Source organism: Ammodytes marinus, assembly GCF_949987685.1.
Source record: "Ammodytes marinus genome assembly, chromosome: 15".
Classification (NCBI taxonomy): domain Eukaryota; kingdom Metazoa; phylum Chordata; class Actinopteri; order Uranoscopiformes; family Ammodytidae; genus Ammodytes; species Ammodytes marinus.
Genome location: NC_137219.1, coordinates 4,320,782 through 4,341,862, shown reverse-complemented (window position 1 = coordinate 4,341,862; position 21,081 = coordinate 4,320,782). Strand labels below are relative to the sequence as shown.

The window sequence follows — 21,081 nt, the reverse complement described above, 5'->3', positions numbered from 1 at the left end:
GGGGCGTGGTGGATAGAGCGCGTACCATATTGGCTCCGGCCTTCGTTGCAGTGGTCGCGGGTTCAAATCTGACCCGTGGACCTTTACTGCAGGTCATCCTCCCTCTCTCTCTCTCTGTCTTCCCATTTCAACTCTGTACTATCTAATAAAGCTTGAACATGCCAAAAAAGAATCTTCAACACACTTCAGGGGTCCTTCACAAAAGGCAAACCAACAGTATCATGTTCTATAACAGACCCAGCAGACTGGAAAAGGGCGGCCATTGCTGATTATATATCTGGGCCTATTTTGCTGCTGATTGTGTGTAATAATGTGTTTTAAAATGGAAGCTGTCATCAGTTTGGAGAGAAAGAACACCATAATCAAATTGCGGAGGCGGACACAATTGTTGAACGTGATTCCTTTTTTTGACGAAATCATGACTGATGATAGAAAGCCAAAACAAAAGATGTGAGAATATGTCAAACAAAATGTCAAAATGAGATATACATTGATTTCTCGATGACTATGTGTGGTTATTATAGCGAGATCATAAAATAAATGACTGTTCAGCTGTTATTTCACCCATTTACGCTGTAGATGATGTCATTTCAAATCACTCACTGATTGGAACTTAAGAGCCTTTTTTGATCTCATACTTTTGAGGAGTCTAGAGCAAAGTTAGCAGAAAGTAATTATAGTGTTGCGGCTGCAGCGCTGGGAGTGAAGCTCTCTACTGATTACCGCTCGTCACTAGGTAATTATTTGCTGATGAACTTTCCAGTGCAGTTGAACAGATTTGTTTCAAAGTAGCCTTTCCGTACGTGGCATAATTGTCCACTGCGGTAGAAGGATCTCATCTTGAGGAGAGCTAGAAGTAATAAAGTCCAGATACTAAACACTTTAATAAGTTTAAAGCTATAGTGTGTAAGTTTTTTATATATACCAGAAAAGCATCCAGGCGTCCAATGTTTCAGTTGTTGATTCTACTGCTAAGAAAAAACCTGGATGGACGTGTGTAAGGCATACAATCCATGCGCTATCGCCGAAAGCTTATCTCAAGTAGGTGCATTGACAGTGATGTTGTAATTACTCAAAATTGCTCATGGGGGCGACAGAAGTTTAATTTTAATGTTATTGTGTATTTGTGCACATTTTCTACAAGTAGTTTTCTCTGGCATGACGTGGGATCTTCAAGGTTTCCATTTCTGCATTTGGATCTAAGCTTTGCTACTTGGGAAGACTTAATAGTTAAGGATTCTCTGGTTTTAGAATAACGTGACTTCATTTCATTCTGGTGAATTGAGGATACTGTCATTACAAAGAAACTGGTGTGTCTTTTAGACTTAATAATCCTAGCCCACAGAAGACTCTCATTGCATGATGTCCATGAGTTCCACACAGTGAGGTACCGGTATACAGATTTTAAAATTGGCATCAACAATAGCACCAGTTTTGGGCTGGTACTAGCTATCAGCAGATACCCTAAGGGTTTCCAACAGTTAGCTACACTAGCAATTCACTGCTCCAGGGGCACTGTACTATGGCTGACCCTGCTTTATAGGACCTAAAAGGCTTCTCAAGGCATGGCATTTTTCCATGGTTTATTTTCCTTAAAGCTGTATTCATAATTCTTTGGCCACAATGAGGCAGAACAACTAGATGAAACACAACCTTACACAATATTAGCTGTTAGAATAGCTTCACATGTTGGCAAACCATTGGCTATTTATACACCCAATATACCCAAAGACTTTGGCATTCAGTTTGAATTATGTTTGTGTCCACCTTAAGAATATAAGTCCAATATTTACTCTTATTTATGTTTGAAAATATATTTTTAGCTGCTACTTGGTCCGACTTCTAGTTACTTTTTGGCATTGTTCAGGAAGCAGTTAGTATGGGGGACTTAATCAGCAATTGTTGGTTTAAAAGAGCAACATCCTACTGCCAAAAACTGGTTTCATTTGAGCACTGAGACAGCGCTACAGCAACCGTGGCGTAAAGCAAAAATAATGAGCTGAAAAAAGGGCAAGAAAGATCAGCAGAAAAAGGCAGCAGTTCTATTATTTCATTTTTTTTTCCGTCAATACTAACCCACACACAGTCATTTGAATTCTGGGTAAATGTAGCAGTATTAATTACTGTCTTTTAAAGTGCAGTGAGTGTCCAAAAGTGTGGCATAGGGAGATATATATCATTATATATGTATGAGCTTCAGAGGACAGATAGAACAGCGCATAGGGGGATAGTGTGGGATGATGTAAAGATCATAAGATGAACATTTTACTCTGAACAAACAGCTTCCTAATTAACAACCCACCACACACACACACACACACACACAAACACGCCATGTTTGAGTGGCCTCCCTCCGACGTTTTAAAATCCTTCTGTTGCCCTCAGCAGTTACTCAGCCTAATCACATATGCGTTGTAAAAGCGAGTGAATAATTTGCTCCTTAGCATATTATTTTTATAACCTTGAAATTGTCACATACAATATTATGGTGCTTTTTTTGAAAAGTTTTGCGCTTAATGCATTTATTCTGACATTTCAAAACACCCCCTCACCGACACCCACCCCCAGACACATGTTTAATTCATAATCATAGTCCTTTTCTCTTATACACACACACACCGGGTCCCCCATTGCTATAGTACATCTGTCACCGTTTCTTGATTTTCCCTTCTATATATATATTGAATTCTTCCTCTGTTTCTTTTCAAGTTTTCCTCTGACAGATAGAAGCGAGAGAATAGTGTCAGGGAATTACCGGAGCAAACATAGCGTGAGGGAGAGAGAGAGAGAGGGAGGATGTGAATGTAGAAAAAGCTTTCTGTGTGTGTGACAGCGCAAAGAGAGGGGATTTGTATTTTTACGTGAAGTTCCAAGCTGTCGTTGGGCGTCTTTACAAAAAAAAAAAAATATGATATGTATCCTCTGTTGAGTGTCTCACCAGAACTGAGTTGCTTTTAAGATCCCTAGTGTGTCACCCGCCTTGCTTTTTTAAGATCTAAAATCTATCATGCTGAAAAAATAACCTATTGAATTTTCTTTTCATTTACGCTTTCCCTTAAATGTTTTTGTTTATGCAGAACACACCTGTTGATCCAAATCTCCACCAGTATAGAGATGGTAGAGATTGTCTCAGTCCAACCCCAATCTGCAGTCAGACTACATCTTACTTGCGGATATCACTTTTGACACTTAATCCATCTTGTCTGATTGATTTATTGACTTAATTTGTCAACTGTCTCCTCCGCGAAGAGATAATGTTTTGGCAAAAAGCAAACACAGCCGGCTTCTACGCACACTGCCTTTTCAAAGTGTATTATGACTCAACAAAATAATTTAAAGTTGGGTGGTGGTAGGGTAGCATAGAGGGAGAGGGGCCGACCAGTAACCATAAAGTCGCTGGTTCGATCCCCGGCACTGGACAGGAGGGTGTTAGTTATAAAAATAGTGGTGGCTGGTTCTTGAGCAAGACACTTAACCCCAAACTGCTCCAGGGGCGCTGTACTATGGCTGACCCTGCACTCTGACCCCCTCTGAAGTGTGGTAACTTGAAAAGGGGTTTGCAAAGAATGGATTTCCTTTTGATATAGGATCGATTCTTTATAATCATCAGAGGAATAATGAGTCTGTTTCAGAAATATTTCAAAAGTTCCTCGTAGCTACTTTAAAGGTGCAGTGTGTAATATGACATCATCAAGAACGTTCTACAAAGTCCTAGAATGCAACACTCCCTGGGTAACCCCAACCCTTTCGAATAATAACAGAAGCTACAGTGGCCTTCAAGGACAAGAACAATTCTAAATTTTAAACAATGCACCTGATGACATTCCAACTATGACACTTTCAACATGGCGGCACTAGGCCTTGGTCCAAAATATGCAGAAATATGGACATATATGAGACCCTTTCTAAGGGAAAAAATAATAATAAAAAAAAAAAATCAGCTATTATGCACCAAATTAAATGTACTTCTGGATATTATAATTACTTTCTACAAAATCTGCTAGGAAATAAAACCCAAAATTCTACACACTGCAGGTTTAAGATGGAGATAAACCTTATCTGGAATGGAGAATGGAATCAAAGTGATGCTGGTGTATATAGGGTAGGATTCTGTCTGTGGGTTGAAACCACGGTGACATTGCTCCTTATTATGTTAAAACCCTGTCATTTTCCAAACCGGCTTTTGTTGAGGGACGATTACGCCACAGAGACAATTACCCTGCCCTTGCCTCTGCTGAAAGGATATGGCATTTAACTGCCACTGTAACCAATGGACCAGACGTTTAACTTTTTCTGTAATGAAAAGGCTTTGAAAAATGGTCTGGGCTGATTGAGAGGAAAAAAAGGCCTAAAAGGGTGCAATTAATCAGAAGAAAACTTTTTTTTGTGAGTGGTGGTGGGGAAAAGGTAGCATAGAGTTGGATTGGCATAGGGAATGACAAGTGGTAATGAAACTAGCCATAGCTAAAAAGGCTTCAAGGTCCCTTCATTGAGTATTCACAGTATTTTTTTAAGTATGCAAGTGTGTCTGTCAGTGCATATTTAAGTGGATAAGGAACTTTAAATGTCTCATTGCGACTGCTGCCAAAACCATTATCCAAACCCGCACAATGAGGGCTTTTATTTCTACAGTATTTTATTAAGAGAGGTGCTGGAGGAGACAGTGATATCCTCATTTTGACATAGAAATATTCCTGATAATCACAAGGCCCCTCAGCTTCCATTCACATGATCCAATGTATTAGTATTACACACACACACACACACACACACACACACACACACACACACACACACACACACACACACACACACACACAGCTTCACGCTCACTGATTACTGTCATCCAGGCTTCCCACAGTTTTTTTTTTACCGTCCTGATATGTTTCACAACCGTTCATAATTAGTTTGATTAGTTTTGCAACTGTGAACAAATCATCCATTACCTTTGTTGTGGGATTGAAATCAGTGAACTGTACATTAACAACAACAACAACAACTTAATATTCAAGCGTTTTTTTAGTGTTTGTTCTTAGGGTGAGTTTGACACTATAGCAGTGTTTAGTATTGAACTTTTGGACAAAGTGCATGGCAACTATAACTGGACGAATGTGAAGCTATCATTTAACATGTTCCATCTTTTTCCATTACTGAGGACAATGACAACATTGCCTTTATGTAATAATGACGTTGGAAAAGTGGCCATACTATTATTCAGAATTGACCTGTTTTTATTCTGTTCTGTCTAAAATCTGCTAAACTGAGTTCCCCTAAAAATGTCCAGTAAGCCCAATTAAACCGAAAGTTTTATACTCGCTTGTTACTTGTTTTGTTGGTATTGAGGACACCCATTCATAACAAGGAAAAGCCTCTCTCGACCTCTTTATTATAAATATCCACTAGAAAAAGAATCGCCTGTCAATTAGCCACAAAATATGGTGTCAGGGTTTTCCTCATGTTACTAAAAGGCAAGGCAAAAAATGTCTCTGGAGTAGACAGAAAAATAGTCTGGAACATTTTCTGTGGGCCAGCCTCAAACCCCAGATTTCCGGTAGCAGTTTTTGTCAATGCTCAGAATCACCTTGTTGAAACTGGGCTAGATATTTGTTTTGCCATATCCAGGACAGTTTGTCATCGCAGCAGCAGGGCTAAGGATTATGGAATGTATAGACATTTTTTTTATCTTAAAACAACTGTAGCAGTGTTTCCGTTTATTTTAACAAATCAACTGGCTCATTTCATTTTAAGGCAATCATCATCATCATCGCAAAAGCCAAATATTTATATATAGAAAGATAAATACATAAGAAACACAAACTGGGGGGCTCCTTTAGCTCAGTCGGTAAGGCGTCCCCCTCCCGGGCCGGGCCCAGCAGCAGACCCGGGTTCGATTCCCACCCGCGGTCGTTCTCTGCATGTCACTCCCCTCTCTGACCCATTTCACCTCTCTCTCTGCACTATCAATAAAGCATAAAAATGCCCAAAAAATATCTTAAAAAAAAAAAGAAAAAAAGAAACACAAACTGGAGCCAAGGGCAAGGTATTTCTGTCGTCATATTAAAGGTGGAGTCAGTGATTCTGGAGAACGCTTGTTGTCAAAATCACTTTTTGTCAAAACCAGTGAATATCTGCTCACGAACCGCTACCTGTCTGTACTTTGCGTGTGCTGACAAAATAAATCTGGTGTTTAAACACAGCCTAGGCTCTGTAAAAGGGTGAATACACAATATGTAAACCAAAGGGGTCCACCGTAGCAAGCAACATGCAGTTAACAGAGCATAATAGCCTTCACACTGGATTTTCTTTCAGCACAGTGATTTTGACAACAAGTGTTCTCCAGAATGGCTGACTCCACCTTTAAAGCTGCTCTACTTGCAGTCTTACTTTTCCTTGAGAACTCTCAGCAAATGAGAGCAGACCAGTGGCAGGAGGCAGAGATACCCGGCCGGAGCAGGAGCCAAAAACCCAGCAGCCCCTCTTCTGCTAATTGGTTTCTAATCAGGGCTTCAGTTTCGGCTCTGGCGTGCAGTGTGTGTGTGTGTGTGTGTGTGTGTGTGTGTGTGTGTGTGTGTGTGTGTGTGTGTGTGTGTGTGTGTGTGTGTGTGTGTGTGTGTGTGTGTGTGTGTGTGTGTGTGTGTTTGTGTGATCGAAATAGGCGGAGTGTGAAAATCGGGGACTCGGAAATCAGGTTTCGGTGCCAGGCTTGTCAACTGCCTAAGCCAAACGAGGGGTGGGGGGAGGTATGGGGATGTTAAGCAAGGGCCAAATCACAGTATGGCAACTCACCCACCCACCCAGCCTGCCTGTCTGTCTGTCTGTCTGTCTGATGCGTGCCAGATAACATTCACGAGGGCTAATGAAAGACTTTGCGGCTCACCACTCTTACACGCTTTCTCCTCTGTTGCCTGTCTAAGCCGCTCAGTGTATTATATGTCTTTGTCTCGCATGTTCCACGTCATCACCTAGGCAGAATGGAAGAGTGGGGGGAGGGGGGGGGGGGGGGGGTAATATTTGGGAGATTTTCAAGATTTGATTTTGATACTAGAAGCCAAAAAAATATAAAATAAATAGTTTATTGGCAGTGATGATATGACTGTTTGTGTCTTGTCGCTTTTCCCAGAAATATCTATCACTCAAAGTCAGTGTTTTTGCATTGAAACCATATTAAACAAGTACCATATGTTGAACAATATCAGTTTGCCTTTCTGTGTGACATTGTGTTCACTCAAACAGACTTTCAGGGATGTTTGCTTCCATTATTGGAACCATATGGAGTGGCAAAGTGTGTTTTACTTTGTTTTTTCTGGGAAGCCATTGTCCCAAAATTCTGTTTTTAGAGTGGTTGAATTATCAGGTCAAATAATGAGAAACTGCAGTGAAACAAAACATGTTCTTTCTGTATATATCTGTATACATTCAAACTTAAAGGTGCTGTAAGCGGAATGGTTCTTTTAGCTAACTTCCTGTCAGTTACTGCAGTTAGCGGTCCCCTCGCTCGTCCCTACGTCACCACATTAATGCACTGCGGTCTTCAAACAGCAAGTTATCTAGCACCATTTCAGATAAGTAATTGTGATAAAACATGATAAAAACCATCAAAACAGACATTGGGAAGGATGTTTACATGCTCCGCCATTGTAGGCGCATAAACATTCACCCATCTGTCCTCTAGCGTGCACCGGCAGTCAGACCATGAGCGTCGGTTTGTAGCGTTCTCTCTTGTGATTGGATATTAATTTCGGGATCCGATAAAAAGTGTATTTGCCCATTACATGCAGAGCAGCTGACTGAGAGATCGGCTTTATGAAACGCGCACATTATGTAAGTGATCACTGTATGAATAAAGAGCGATTTAACACTTATATTAACATAAATAAATCGCTTACTTCACCTTTAAGAAGATAAGTTAACTTCCAAGGGACCCTCCATTTGCGGCCATATTAGCAATATTAGCTCACACACCGCTAATGGCGACCCTAATATTGAGAACACACTATTGCTAGTTTTATATAGTTTTCTTAATGCCTTTGTCATGAGTACGCTCACCCAGGAACTACAGCTGGCGTAGTGGAAACACTACCTCTTGTGTCCAAAGGGTGTAAGATTAAACACAAACAAAGTTCCTCGTAGCACCTTAACTTAATAAATGATGTCATAAGTTGTAAGCTTTAAGGGATTTCAGTGAGAGCATGGTTGAATATCAGTTTTATCGAGTTAAATGCTCGATTTTAAACCATCGATACATTTGTCTTACGGGCCTTGGGATGGATTCCATGTGAATATCAGGGTTTAGCTTCTTGCTGGTCTGAAGTTAAGCTCAGGAAAAGACGGGGCGAAACCCATCCATATCTCCGCTCAATGGATCATCTCCCTTTAAGCTAAGCTGATAAATCCTGCCTTCAAGGTCTTCTGCACTAAGTACACTTTTACAGTTTTACTATTTTTTTGTGATTCATTTCAAAGGAGGATTTTAGTGATTGCTACACACAATGTAATACGGACTTCAGTTTATTTTCTTTCCTGTTTCTTGAAGTTCATGTTCAAATTTGGGGTTGCAGTATCTCTATAATGAATATGAACATAGGAAGAGACACATGGTTATATGCTTTCTGTATGATAAATGTAGACGACAATTATCACCTTTATGTCCGTACTTTTTGTGCGCTGAAAGAAATCCACCATAGCTAGCACCACGCCCATTTATTTACAGACTATAGGCTGTGTATTAACACCATATGTATCAGAGCACAGAACTCACACAGTATGTACAGGTAAGCGGATCGAAGAGATATTCACTGATTTGGATAAAAAAAGTGATTTGGACAACAATAATTTTCCAGAATCGCTCACTCCACCTTTAAACAAGCTCTACTGCTAAACAATATACAGACGAAACCCCCAAACTCATTGCTCTGAACACATCGTATGCAAACAAAACAATTTAAGACATGCCTTAAGATAAGTCAAAGCCATGAAACTAAAGGTATACGGAAGGGAGGCTTAGCAACACAAGAATAAATGTAAATTGTATTCCGGTGGCAATGAAAGGTACAAAGTGGTCTAATTAAAATCCCCTCTTGATGTGAATTCAATTTCCCCGGGCCTCATGGCATCCTGTCAGTGACAAAAGGGAGCTGCCTCTCTTTTGTCTTCCTCCTCCGAGTAAATTCCAATTAGGTAGCGGTGGTGGGTGTATGTTGGTGTGCCAGTCAATCACAGTCAAAAAAAGCCTGTGTGTTTGTTAATGCGATGACGGTGGCAATATACATCGACCAGAGAGCCCCATTTTGGTGCCTCTCATTTGGAAACAATGGACGGTTAACAGAGGTATTGATTTTTTCTTTATACGCCTGTTGAGTGGGACTTGCCGGTTCATTTAGAAAAACTGGCAAACTTTGCAACCCGTTTGTGTGTGTGTGTGTGTGTGTGTGTGTGTGTGTGTGTGTGTGTGTGTGTGTGTGTGTGTGTGTGTGTGTGTGTGTGTGTGTGTGTGTGTGTGTGTGTGTGTGTGTGTGTGTGCGTGTGTGTGTGTGTGTATGTATGTGTGTGTGAGAGAGAACTATGGGGTCTATCTAGTCTCTTTTTTTTTCTTTGCTTGGAGGGTTTCTCGAAAGAAAAAAAATATATATTGATAACACTTGCGCAAAAAACCCCTTTGTGCCGTACAGCAGCTTCTCCAGGCAATTAACATTGGCAATCCACCGCTAAAGTCATTTTCAATCTCCCGTTCTTGAAAATTTAAATAGTTTTTTTTTCCCCTGGCGTCTTCCATTACAGATTATTGTGGCGGTGTACAGTCCTGCCAACTCCCTCGCATTTTCCCTTTTTTTAGTTACACTTGCAAAGCAGCATACAAATAACAAAAAAGGAGAAGAATATACTGTAGCAAAACAGAGGTAACAATTTTTCATTTCATTTTCATTTAACTCCTCGAGAGACCAATTGAGGGGTGACCCTCATTTACAATGTCGAGTTCAAACAGATTCAAAGGAAAGACAACAATACATACACAATATTCAATGCAAATACATCAAATACACAACAACAGGTGGAAAAAATAAAATGCTCGGAGGTGTGGAGGAGGACAGTCAACACCTACACCTAGTCTAAATCTGATTGGGCGTTTGGAACAGAGGCAAGAGAACAGATAAAACACACAACCACACAACATCCACCCCTTAGAACAACATCCACACACACATATACACACTTCAATATTTTCTTCAAATCGATTCACTGAAGCCTGTTGCGATGCGGCCAGCCTCCGTCTTTGGCTGTGTTGGCTTCAATAAGGCAAATCTATTTTAGAAAGGACATGTTTTAAGATCTAGCCTTCTCATGTGGAACAGTAAATATAAGATATAAAAAAAAAAAACCTGTCTAGTGACTTTGGGACAATGGCAAGATCAAACAGAAGAGATAGTTAGATAGAAGAGAGAGGAGTGGAAGACACAAAGAGTTTCAGGGAATATCTTTTTACAGACACTCGTCCTTGTCCCCTCAGTCACGGCACTGTCTCATCTTTAGATTTAAATTTCCTGCTTTTTAAGTCCGTCTATTGGCCCCCCTTTCCCCTTGCGATCCTGTGTGATCCTCTCTCCATCCGTCCGTCTATCTCCATGCCTTCAGGGGCCAAAGCTACTGAAGTGTGTCCCAACCCACCACCATTGATCTAAGGTCACTCCACCATCTATACACCGATGACATTTTAAAGATTTCAATTATTTGATAATCCCTTGTATCATCCATCCATCGCCCCTTAGATGGTTTTAGATGTTTCAGTAGTGTTCTAGTGGCTATACACGAAAAACTGCTTTTTTTCTTTTTTGGTTTCAAACACTATCAAAGCTCCGGTACTTTTCTTCTTCTAGGCTTTTTCTTTTTTCCGTTAGCTAGCACTCCTTAATAGCGCCGCTGTCGAGGAGATGAAGGATTATGAGGAGATAACTTCTGAGGTCAGAACCCTCTTGACTCTCTGAGATACTGCGCGATGCTATCTGGTGTAAAGTAATGGACACAGTCGCTCTCACAAATACAGGAAAGGGTCACTGCCAAAACTTCTGAATCTTATAGCAAGTGTATTGGTCGAATATCTAGTCAAAATATGTCATGACATTTAATACAAGACACAATAGTCTAACAGGCAAACATGTCAGGGAGATAGGCTGGTTTACTATTACAAATCTCTTCCTATTGCTACAGTAACACATGCTCAATATGAGTGTTTCTAGCTAACTTCAAGATATATCTAATCTAAAAATGCTAAAATATCACTTAATAATCTTGTCTTAAATCTAGAACAGTGCCACCAATGTATAACTTGAACAGGGATTTTTGTTTCAGTGAATTAAAGTAAAGCTTTGACTTTGCTGTAACAAAATTGACTATATGTCGCTCCGTCACGAGGCAGTAGATAAAGTGACCCCCCCCAACCACACACACACACACACACAGACAGACACACACACACACACAGACACACACACCCCTCCCTCCTCCACTGTCAGCTGCCGTGACCGCTTGTCAGATCATCAACCTGAACAAACCCAGAGTTCAACACGGTCACATCACGGAACAAGACAGCCGTCCGATCTTTGATAAACCTTCTAGATTGGCTCAAAGCCCTATAGAGCCACAGTCTAACGGTCCTCAGTGTACCCCAAGCCTTTATAAGGGGGGGGGGGTTCAAGAGGGTTCAGGCCCCCATCAATATCGTTTAAGGGACCTTACACAGTGAACCATAGTACTCCAGTGTTCTACGGGAGCTTTTCTTGTAGTACATTCACTCCTGAGAGCTAAGAGAAACCCCCAAAACGCATTATAAGACCAAGCCAAGAATGTGCCAAGACAGGCCCCACAGTCAATGATAGATGATGAGACATGGGCGAAAGTTTTATTGAAGCTGTATTATATAACGCGGCTTGTCATGACAACCACAATGGATGTGTGAGATCCAATTGGCATCTGTATAGGCACACTGTCTGTCACCCTGTCGGTACCATTTTTTATTATCACTTATTCCGGTAACGTCATAATGTTGGTTCAATTTTCTTTCTGCTATCAATTTGCAAAAACTTGGCGGTGAATTATGCGACTACGCTTGGACTCGAAAAAATAAATAAATAAAATGAAATGGATGGATGGCGGCTAATCAACAGGAATATACTGGAGGGTGTTTACAGCCTTCTCTTGGCAGCCTGGACTTGTACACTTGTTCATAGAGAGAAGCATATGGCAGGATTGGAACGCGCACACATTTTTTGACTGTGCGGTTGTCTTGATTGGTGAGATGACAAATCACTTTCCCTTTACTTTCCACAGTTTGATGACATTTACATCGAGTGATTAGGGGTTTTTTACTCCAATGATTGCGATATCAACTATACAGTGTCTGTTTGTGTCTCATTTTAGAGTCAAAGATGGCAAGATTTGATCACTGCATTTGTAGAAAATAAATAAAGGATGGTCTGTTGTCTGTGTTAATACAATTCCTCAATGGATTCCTAGAGATTATATTCATACTGACATATGCAAACATAGAAATATTTGTCTAGAAAGGCTCAATAAATATTAATAATCCAGTCATAGCGATGCATCAACACATATTAAGTGTCATTTTACGGCTTAAGCTTGTTGAGGTTAAGCTTGGTATAACTATGTTATGGGCAGCTTTGGCGGTCGGTGGTTCGATCCCCGTTTCCCCGCCACATGTCGAGGTGTCCCTGGGCAAGACACTGAACCCTAAATTGCTCCTGATAGTTAAGTTGCACCATGCGTGGTAGTTGCTGCTATCGGTGTTTGAATGTATGTGTGATTGGGTGAATGTGTACAAAACAATGTAAAGCAATTTGGATCTGTGAAAAATCAGGGAAAAGCGCTATTTAAGTGGAGTCCACAATTCAGTCCAATGAATGGTTTGCAAACTGGGGACAGGCCCCTCCCACCTCCCAAGGTCTCAAAATGAATATCAGGGTTTGTGTGAGATGATTATTGGATAGAAGATTACAAAACAAAATACTGTTTAACATTAACATGTTACATTTTGTTGTGCTTCCAAATTTTTTTGTGATTCCAAAAATTGGCCTTGATGTGGTATTGTTTCAGATACATTAGCCAGGCGTGGCGATCAAATAACCCAGGGTTGCTGGCACTGTGTAGTTCCTGGAATCAACTGTTTTTGGATGGATGCTTAAACCTCTTTGGGCCACAGTTAGTTATTTAAATGAGCTGCTGGGAAGTTTGTGTGTGTGTGTGGGGGGGGGATGTGTATTTGGTGTAACTACGAACAACTCCATTGACGTTTGAAATATTACAAGTCAAACAGGTTTGGAACTCACTTATTTGAAATGAAGTCTTTATTGGGCACAGGATGGTAGGGAAGCAGCCAAGGTCCCTGAACAGATTCAATCTTTCTCTTTTTGAGTTTTTTTTTTATTATATTGACATCAAGGTGTCAGTCAGCTTCTGTTCACAAAATGGTTTAATGATGAAAGCCGTCCACCCACACTGACATTATGTTATTTTCTGGCCTCGAATGCAATTGAGGCAGACGCTTTTTCGAATTTATTTATTTTTTTGCTGGAAAAAAACTCATTTTGACAGAAGGCAGGAAGCAGCTGCTTGGCACTGAGTGTTTTCAAACAGTAACCGGAATCACTTTCATCAACTCCGAAAACAGTTCAATGTTCTGGCAGCCGGTGATAGCAATATCCCCAAAATATATTCAGATATGTGATATGTCTCCACTGTTTTGTCTGATGCAGTCTGAGTTTATTCAGGCGCTGTTACGGTTTATACCAGTACGTTGTTATGCTCTGTTAACCAATCTATTACGTCACTTAATAACTTAATACTAGTCTGTGCAAAATACCATTCAAGTACATTCATCATGGCGGTTACACGGAATGAACCTTTTTGGATTATGTGTACTTGACAGTGTTTTAATAGTCCTGTTTCACTCAGACAAACACAATAAATCCATTTTCTCATGTACTGTCATGTCATGTAACTGTACTGTCTGCCCGCCCTCCATGTGTGTTCATGCGTGTGTGTGTGGGGAATACTTGTCGACCTGTATGTGTTAATGCATTTCTTGTTCGTGTTTGACATTTAGCTTTTGAAGTAGTCGACCCATTTATGCAGGTCAGCGCACCCCCCCTCCCCGCCCCCCCTTTGCCCCTCCATTGCCCTATTGCTACATATCCTCACCAGACTATTGCTATCCTATCCGCACTACATGACTCTTGAAATATCTGGGATAATATCAGTCCCCCCCCCCACACACACACACACACACACTCCTGCTGAGTCCTCCACACACCCAAAGTCAATGTCACACACTGATCCCCCAGGTCAGGTCATTAGCAACCCCCTTTGAGAACGGGGGGCTAGCATGTTCCGGCTAAGCGCTTGGCTACACTCATTCCCATTTATCGTCTTTCTCAGCCCATGTACACCCTACACCCTTCCCTTTAGAGACAAGGAGCTGCCAGCCAGTTTCATCTGCTTTGCCCCATGTCTCTCTCTCTCTCTTTCTCTCTTTCTCTCTCTCTCTCTCTCTCTCTCTCTCTCTCTCTTTCCGACTGTGTGTTTCGAAAGCCTCTGTCAGCCCTTGTTACCGCGCCAACTGATCCGTGGCCGTAAACCTGTGCAAAGGTGGAGAGGTATTAACGAAGCGGGGGGGCTTTACACAGCTGTCCGAAAGGAGTGGATGAAAGCCCACAATGGCTCCCTTTAAAAAAAAAAAAAAAACGACACGGACAGATTCATTCATTTAATGTGGACGCTGTTATAGCAGAAGCCCGGGCTGTTTGTCAAATAAAATAGATATAAATAAACAGCATGTCATCCCTCTTTTGAGACTGTCTTTTTGAATTTTAAGTCAAGTCAACGTCACTGTCAATTTCTGTAATATGTGCCAGGCATACAGAGGAATCAAAAATACATTTCTCTCCAACCCTACGGTGCAATAAGTACAAAGAAAAAAAAAGATAAGTGTAAACATACACAATGAGTCAATTCTAAATAGTTCCAAACAGTAAGGCAAAACTAATCGAAAACTAAATTCATTGAAAATCTGCCATATAAAGCAGCTGACTTCCATATGCTCACACAGATGTCTCTTAAATGTACAATATTGAATTGTATCCGAATCATTTTTATGTAATGATCCCAAAGTAATGGACTGCGTCTCCGTGGCACAGTAAAAGCAATGAACTGGTAGAGTTTTTCTCTCTGCTCTGTCCTCCGGTGCCCACTTTTATTGCACACAGGTCTGCTAGCTTTAATATCCTGCGTTGGTTAAATCAGTACATTCCACTGCTGGCTACGCTGATTTGTTGCTGTAATTAATCCTCATGGAAATCCGTTTTGTTTGGCGATGTTTACCAAGGCAAAACACTTTGGGAGAAAAATATTATAAATTGGAAGAAACAAAATAAAAATCTTAAACCTATGGAGATGAAGATGTTTTTCTCTCACACACACACACACACACACACACACACACACCCCACCTGGGAAATCTACACAAGATCAACACCATTAATTACTGACGGAGAATTCCCCTCTGATATGAGTGTAAGGCCACTCCATGCTAAGCATCCTCTGCACATGTGACTTGAAAACTAATGAGCCCTTTGAAAGTGGGAAAATTGGTTATGTTGCTTATATTTATTCATGAGCTTCTCTCATCTCTCGTTTAATTTTATTGTTTTTTTTATTGTTTTCATTTGAATGCAACTGGACTATTGTTTTGTAGGAAACCATAGCTTTGATTTAGACACCTCTGCAAACCTGCAAACTTACAAAGGTGGAGTCAGTGATTCTGGAGAACGCACGTTGTCAAAATCACTTTTTTTGGTCCAAATCAGTGAATATCTTCTCATGTTCCGCTACCTGTGTGTGGTGTGTGTGGTGTGTGTACTGAAAAAAACATACTCAGCCTCTGTAAAGTGGTATGTAAACAAAGTGGGCTAGCTAGCAACATACCCATTTACAGAGCCTGGGCTGTGTATTAACAATGGATTTTTATTTCAGAGCACACACAGTACGGACAGGTAGCAAATCATGAGGAGATATTCACTGATTTTGACAACAAGCGTTCTCCAGTACCTCTGACTCCACCTTTAATCATAATAACGCTAACCATAGCTGGCACAGTTTTAAATTGTCTATTATTGGCTTACCGACTTTCATCAGAAGCAATGTTTGCGGACGCGGCGGCACCTCCCTATGTGCTATTCCCTCTTCTACCCTGAGTGTTCCTGGTAACAACTCATCGGCACGTTGGTGTGAAAATAGGTGTTGTGTATGTCACAAGTCAAGCTTGTTTTGGAACAACAGAGGGTGTTGTGCGGGCAACTGTGAAGAACCAAGAAAAGCTAGTGGGAGGAGAAAGTGTGAAACTTTGTAAGCGGGTTTTCTTGTCTTAGGGCCCCATGAGAAATACCCCTCCCCCCCCCCCTGTCCCTGTGAAATACGCCCGAACGGAAATAGGCGACACTCAGAGGAGGTAGAGTTCAACATCGGAGCAGAATGAGAAGAAGGGATGAAGAGAGAGAGAGAGAGAGAGAGAGAGAGTTGACTGCAATAGGGATTAAAAGGTGGAGCGTGGGGTCGAACAACAGACAGGCAGACTGGGAGATGAGTTGAGAGAGAGAGTAGACAAGATTAATTAACTTATTTTCAACAACAGATCCTATTAAAGTCGCTGTCAGCTCTGTTGAACCACTCACTGACTCCCTGTAACTTCAACTGAATACTTTATGAGCTTGTGTTTGGCCATGTGTCTGTGTGTGTGTGTGTGTGTGTTCGGGATGTATAAATATTAGGGCTGTGAGCGTTAGCGCTTTAATAGCGTGTTGCTATTTTGACCCTTCTACTTGTTGGTGAGGAAGCTATAGCAGCAGCTGACGCAAAACACCAATACTTTAAAAAGCTTCCAGAAGGCTTTAGATGACAAGTCAAGCGTAATGTGCTCCTTGTATAAAAATGGAAAAAAGAAATATCTCTGAAGTACTTTGAGTTTTGAGCTTCAACCTACGAGCTAAGCAAACAAGTGCAGCTAATCAGACGGATGCTAATGGGCACACAGGCAAAACAAATAAAAATAATAATGTGGAGTGTGTAAATTTGACTTGGGATCATTCTTAAAGTCAAGTTCATAAAGTTACTGTTATTTTCATATATTTGATTAACAAAAAAATACACAGGTAACAAAAATACACAGGTAACAAAAATACACAGGTAACAATGTTACTATGTATTTAAAACCTGTTTGGGAATGTAAAATGACAAATGTGATTACTGTAATAACGATTAACCTAACAAAAAAAATGTATGCACATATACACACACAAACACAAACACACACACACACACACACACACACACACACACACACACACAGAATGATGTGCATTATGCATGCCGCTCCCTGTCCACTTTTATGGTGTACATTGTTGGCGCAGCGGGCAGCTATCTGTTGCTATGCTGTTATAGAGAGCGGCAGAGATGGCAGGTGGGTCTGTAAACACGGCATCTGAGTGATTCAGTGCAGCAGGCATTTCTCCAAGTCTACAATACCACAGATCGTTGTGTGTGTGTGTGTGTGTGTGTGTGTGTGTGTGTGTGTGTGTGTGTGTGTCTCAGTGTGTGTGTGTGTGTGTGTGTAGAGGTGAGAGGCCAGCCGTCATGAGACAGCGATGAAACATTGATCAAGGAGGTTCGACTGCTTTTTTTTCAAGGTGAGATCTCCTCAGTTCTCGCCTTCTCACCTCAACACTTCAGCTTTCGACACCACCTTCTTTTCATTTTTATTTTCTACTTTTTCCGCCCCGTTTTCCCAGTGTTTTTCAGAGGTAGAAGGCTCTCAGAGAAGAGAACCATGCTGATCTGAGGCAACGGGACGTCTCAAATTAGGGGAGTGAACCGTTGTCTATTTTCTTTGCCTCCCGTGGACAGTTCTAACGCTCCGGTGCTTTTCACCACAGCAGCTTTTTCAACTAGTTTGCCGTCCCCCCGTCCCCCCGTCCCCCCCCCCCTGGAATATGTTGGTCGGGTTGTTTAAAGCCACCAAATTGAAGGAAAATTGTTGTTAAATTTTGTTTTGGTTTAGATGAGGCGGGCTATGCTCTGGTTCTTGTGACACAATAAGTGTTTCGAACCAATCACGGCAGTTCTTTGACTGTAACGTTCATATAAAGACGATGACCAATGCCATGGAGACCGCTACGATACGGCCACACCCAAACATTTCTCGCAAATTTCGAGACGGTAAAAAGGCAGTTTTTGATTTTATTTTTGTTATACATAGTTATTTTCAATCAGATGTTTGCAAAAGCTTATTGGAACACCCAACTTTGACATCAGATATAGATTTTTCAACAATTTAAGACTAGGTTTACAGAGGCTTTAACTTGTTGATGTTCTTCTAACCTCCACTGTATTAAATCATTATCATTCAAAAGCCGCCGTGGCCCCTCTGAGGCCATTTAGACGTTTGTAGAACTTTATTATGGCTGTCAGCACCATCAAACACAACGACAATAATGCCTCTGGGCGTTCTCATCTTCACCTTCCCTGATATTTACCGCGGGCACCATTTGATCTTTTTACATCTTTCTTTCGTTCCACCCTCCCACACACACACACACACACACACACACACCTACACACACACACACCTACACACACACACACACACACACACACACACACACACACACACACACACACACAGCGGTTTGATCTTGCTATGACGAAGCCCTTCCGACACTTAAAAGGGCAGCGCTCCTCTGCACAACTCTCACATGCATTGCTCACAGCCGGCGAGAGAGAGGGTAGTTAGCAATAAGTGCTAATTTTGCATAATTGATTTCCCTCTCAATTCCATTTAACTGAATGTAAAGACTCTAATTGGTGCCCTGTGTCATTCTGAACAGTGGTTTGTCACTTGCCATTATATCCTCTGTGTCTATTTAGGGCTTGAAGAGGACGTGGAATCACAAACTGTATAACGTACTAGCAGCCATACGTGTTACAGAATGCAAGTTCTTTTTATGTTATCATAAAATGTCAGGTTCCTTTCCCTGGGTAAGTCTAGAGGTATAGAGCATAAATGAACAACTTGCCACGTTCCCTTTCTGCCTCGCCAAGGTGCCTTTCATCAAAGCACTTATAGGAAAATTACCCCTCAGACACTCCCGACACCGTTTAAAAATCATCTGTGATTTTTCGAGGGGGGTTCCAGAATGTATTTTTTACCGGCAAAATGTTATAATTTGTTCCCCTTATCGGGCGGCCACTTTTCCGATACATCTTCCAGCGCAGAGTGAGTGAGTGATTTTTGCTTTTGCCGCAACGCCTTAAAGCTGGGGTGGAGGATTTGGGGAGAAAATGGCAGTTGGGATAGAGATTCGAATCCAAATACCTCAACCGCTCCACTTGTTCTCTTTGGTCCCTCCCCTATGGTCCCTCCCTGACACGCTCTACACCAACAAAGTCGTGCCAAAGTGAAAGGACAGTCCCAACAGCCAATAAGAACAGAGAATCGTAGCCTCGCTCTGATTGGTCAAAGTGTCAGCTCATGTTAACTTTGACCAATCAGAAATCATATATCCCAGCTTTAATATCCTTTGGCAAATAAGTCTGGACTTTATAGTTACAACTGTTGGTGGCTTTAGTAATGAGTAAGTTAAAATTACACCTATAGGCTATTGAGGTTACCGGCACTTTAAACTGAGACACTGCAGGTGAAAAGGGTCAACTTTTAGCCTATATTCATCATCATGAAACTTTGACAGTTGATAGCTTAGATTAAAACTATTTTTAAGAAAAGTTCCAGAAAAGTCTGAATAAATATACACATTTGTCAATATCTTAGTAATTATGTACATTCATTTGCATCTCTTTAAAAAAAATAAAAATTAGAAGTTGAGATTTCAGTCTTCTGAGTGTTGAAAAAAAACTAGCCTTGAGATAATGGATGTTAATGATGGTTGTACGGGAGAAATATACAGATGCAAAAAAGACCAGGTTCAGTGAAATTGAAAGTTACATGTTGGACGTTTAATTTATACAAGTAAGAAAGAAGACATGTTATGGAAGCAAAACTAATAACTCTCAAAATTTATCAATGCTTCAACAACAATTTTTTGCCTGCATTGCCTCACCTTAAAATACCTTGTTCTCAGGCTGATATAAAGCTGATTGAAGTTTTGATTATTTTCTTACCTTTTTGTTGGTACATTCAGACCTATTCTCCATTAAATGCTTCTTATAGAAAGGGTGAAGATATGGGGGAACTATTTGCCTTGTGTGAAATCCCATCTTGTGTACATTCACTAAGGCATATGTCTGAAACAGGAAATTGCAAATCATCACCAAAAGCCAGACCAGCCATAATTCGAATGCAAAAAAAAAAATAGATTTCTGCAGCCCGGCCCCAGCTGTGACATTTGCACCAACACATATAGACTGTGTGCAAACGTTTTGAAATTGGTTATTTTGTTGGTTATTTCATGCTACATGGTCATGTTTGAGCTCTGTAAAGTTCATTCCAGAAAGCAAACATGGATTGTGGACATACAGTTCAAGAGACCACCCCCAAAGGCACTTAAACACACACACACACACACACACACAGCCGCACGCACGCACACACACACACACACACACACACACACACCGAACAGACACGTGTATGCAATGCATGCATGCTACGCCCTCAACAAATCACAGACATGGAAAATATACAAAGAATCCCGCAGACACTTTTAAATAGCTGCCAAAAGGAGTAATGGTGTGACACTGGCTACAGAGCAGCGTTTCATTTACACCCTGCAGTAGCATCACACACACACATTCTATATCCATGTAGCAGACTAAGGGGACAAACACACACATACAAACACACACACACACACACACACACACACTGCATAATGTTGTTCCCTGCTTGGCCAAACAATTTCAATTTAAATTATTATTTTTTTTTTTATTTGTCGTCACACAAATGAAAGGTTTACATTGATATTCATTTGTTAAGTGAGTCAACTCAGTAAAGTAAAATGAAATCAC

General features: G+C 40.9%; 1 protein-coding gene across 1 annotated transcript in view; it reads left to right on the top strand.

Moving 5' to 3' along the window:
- The window catches only part of gfra4a (GDNF family receptor alpha 4a), a gene marked incomplete at its 3' end in the record, with an annotated part of 138,252 nt that overhangs the window by 5,433 nt on the left and 111,738 nt on the right, over positions 1–21,081 (top strand). The window lies entirely within an intron of this gene.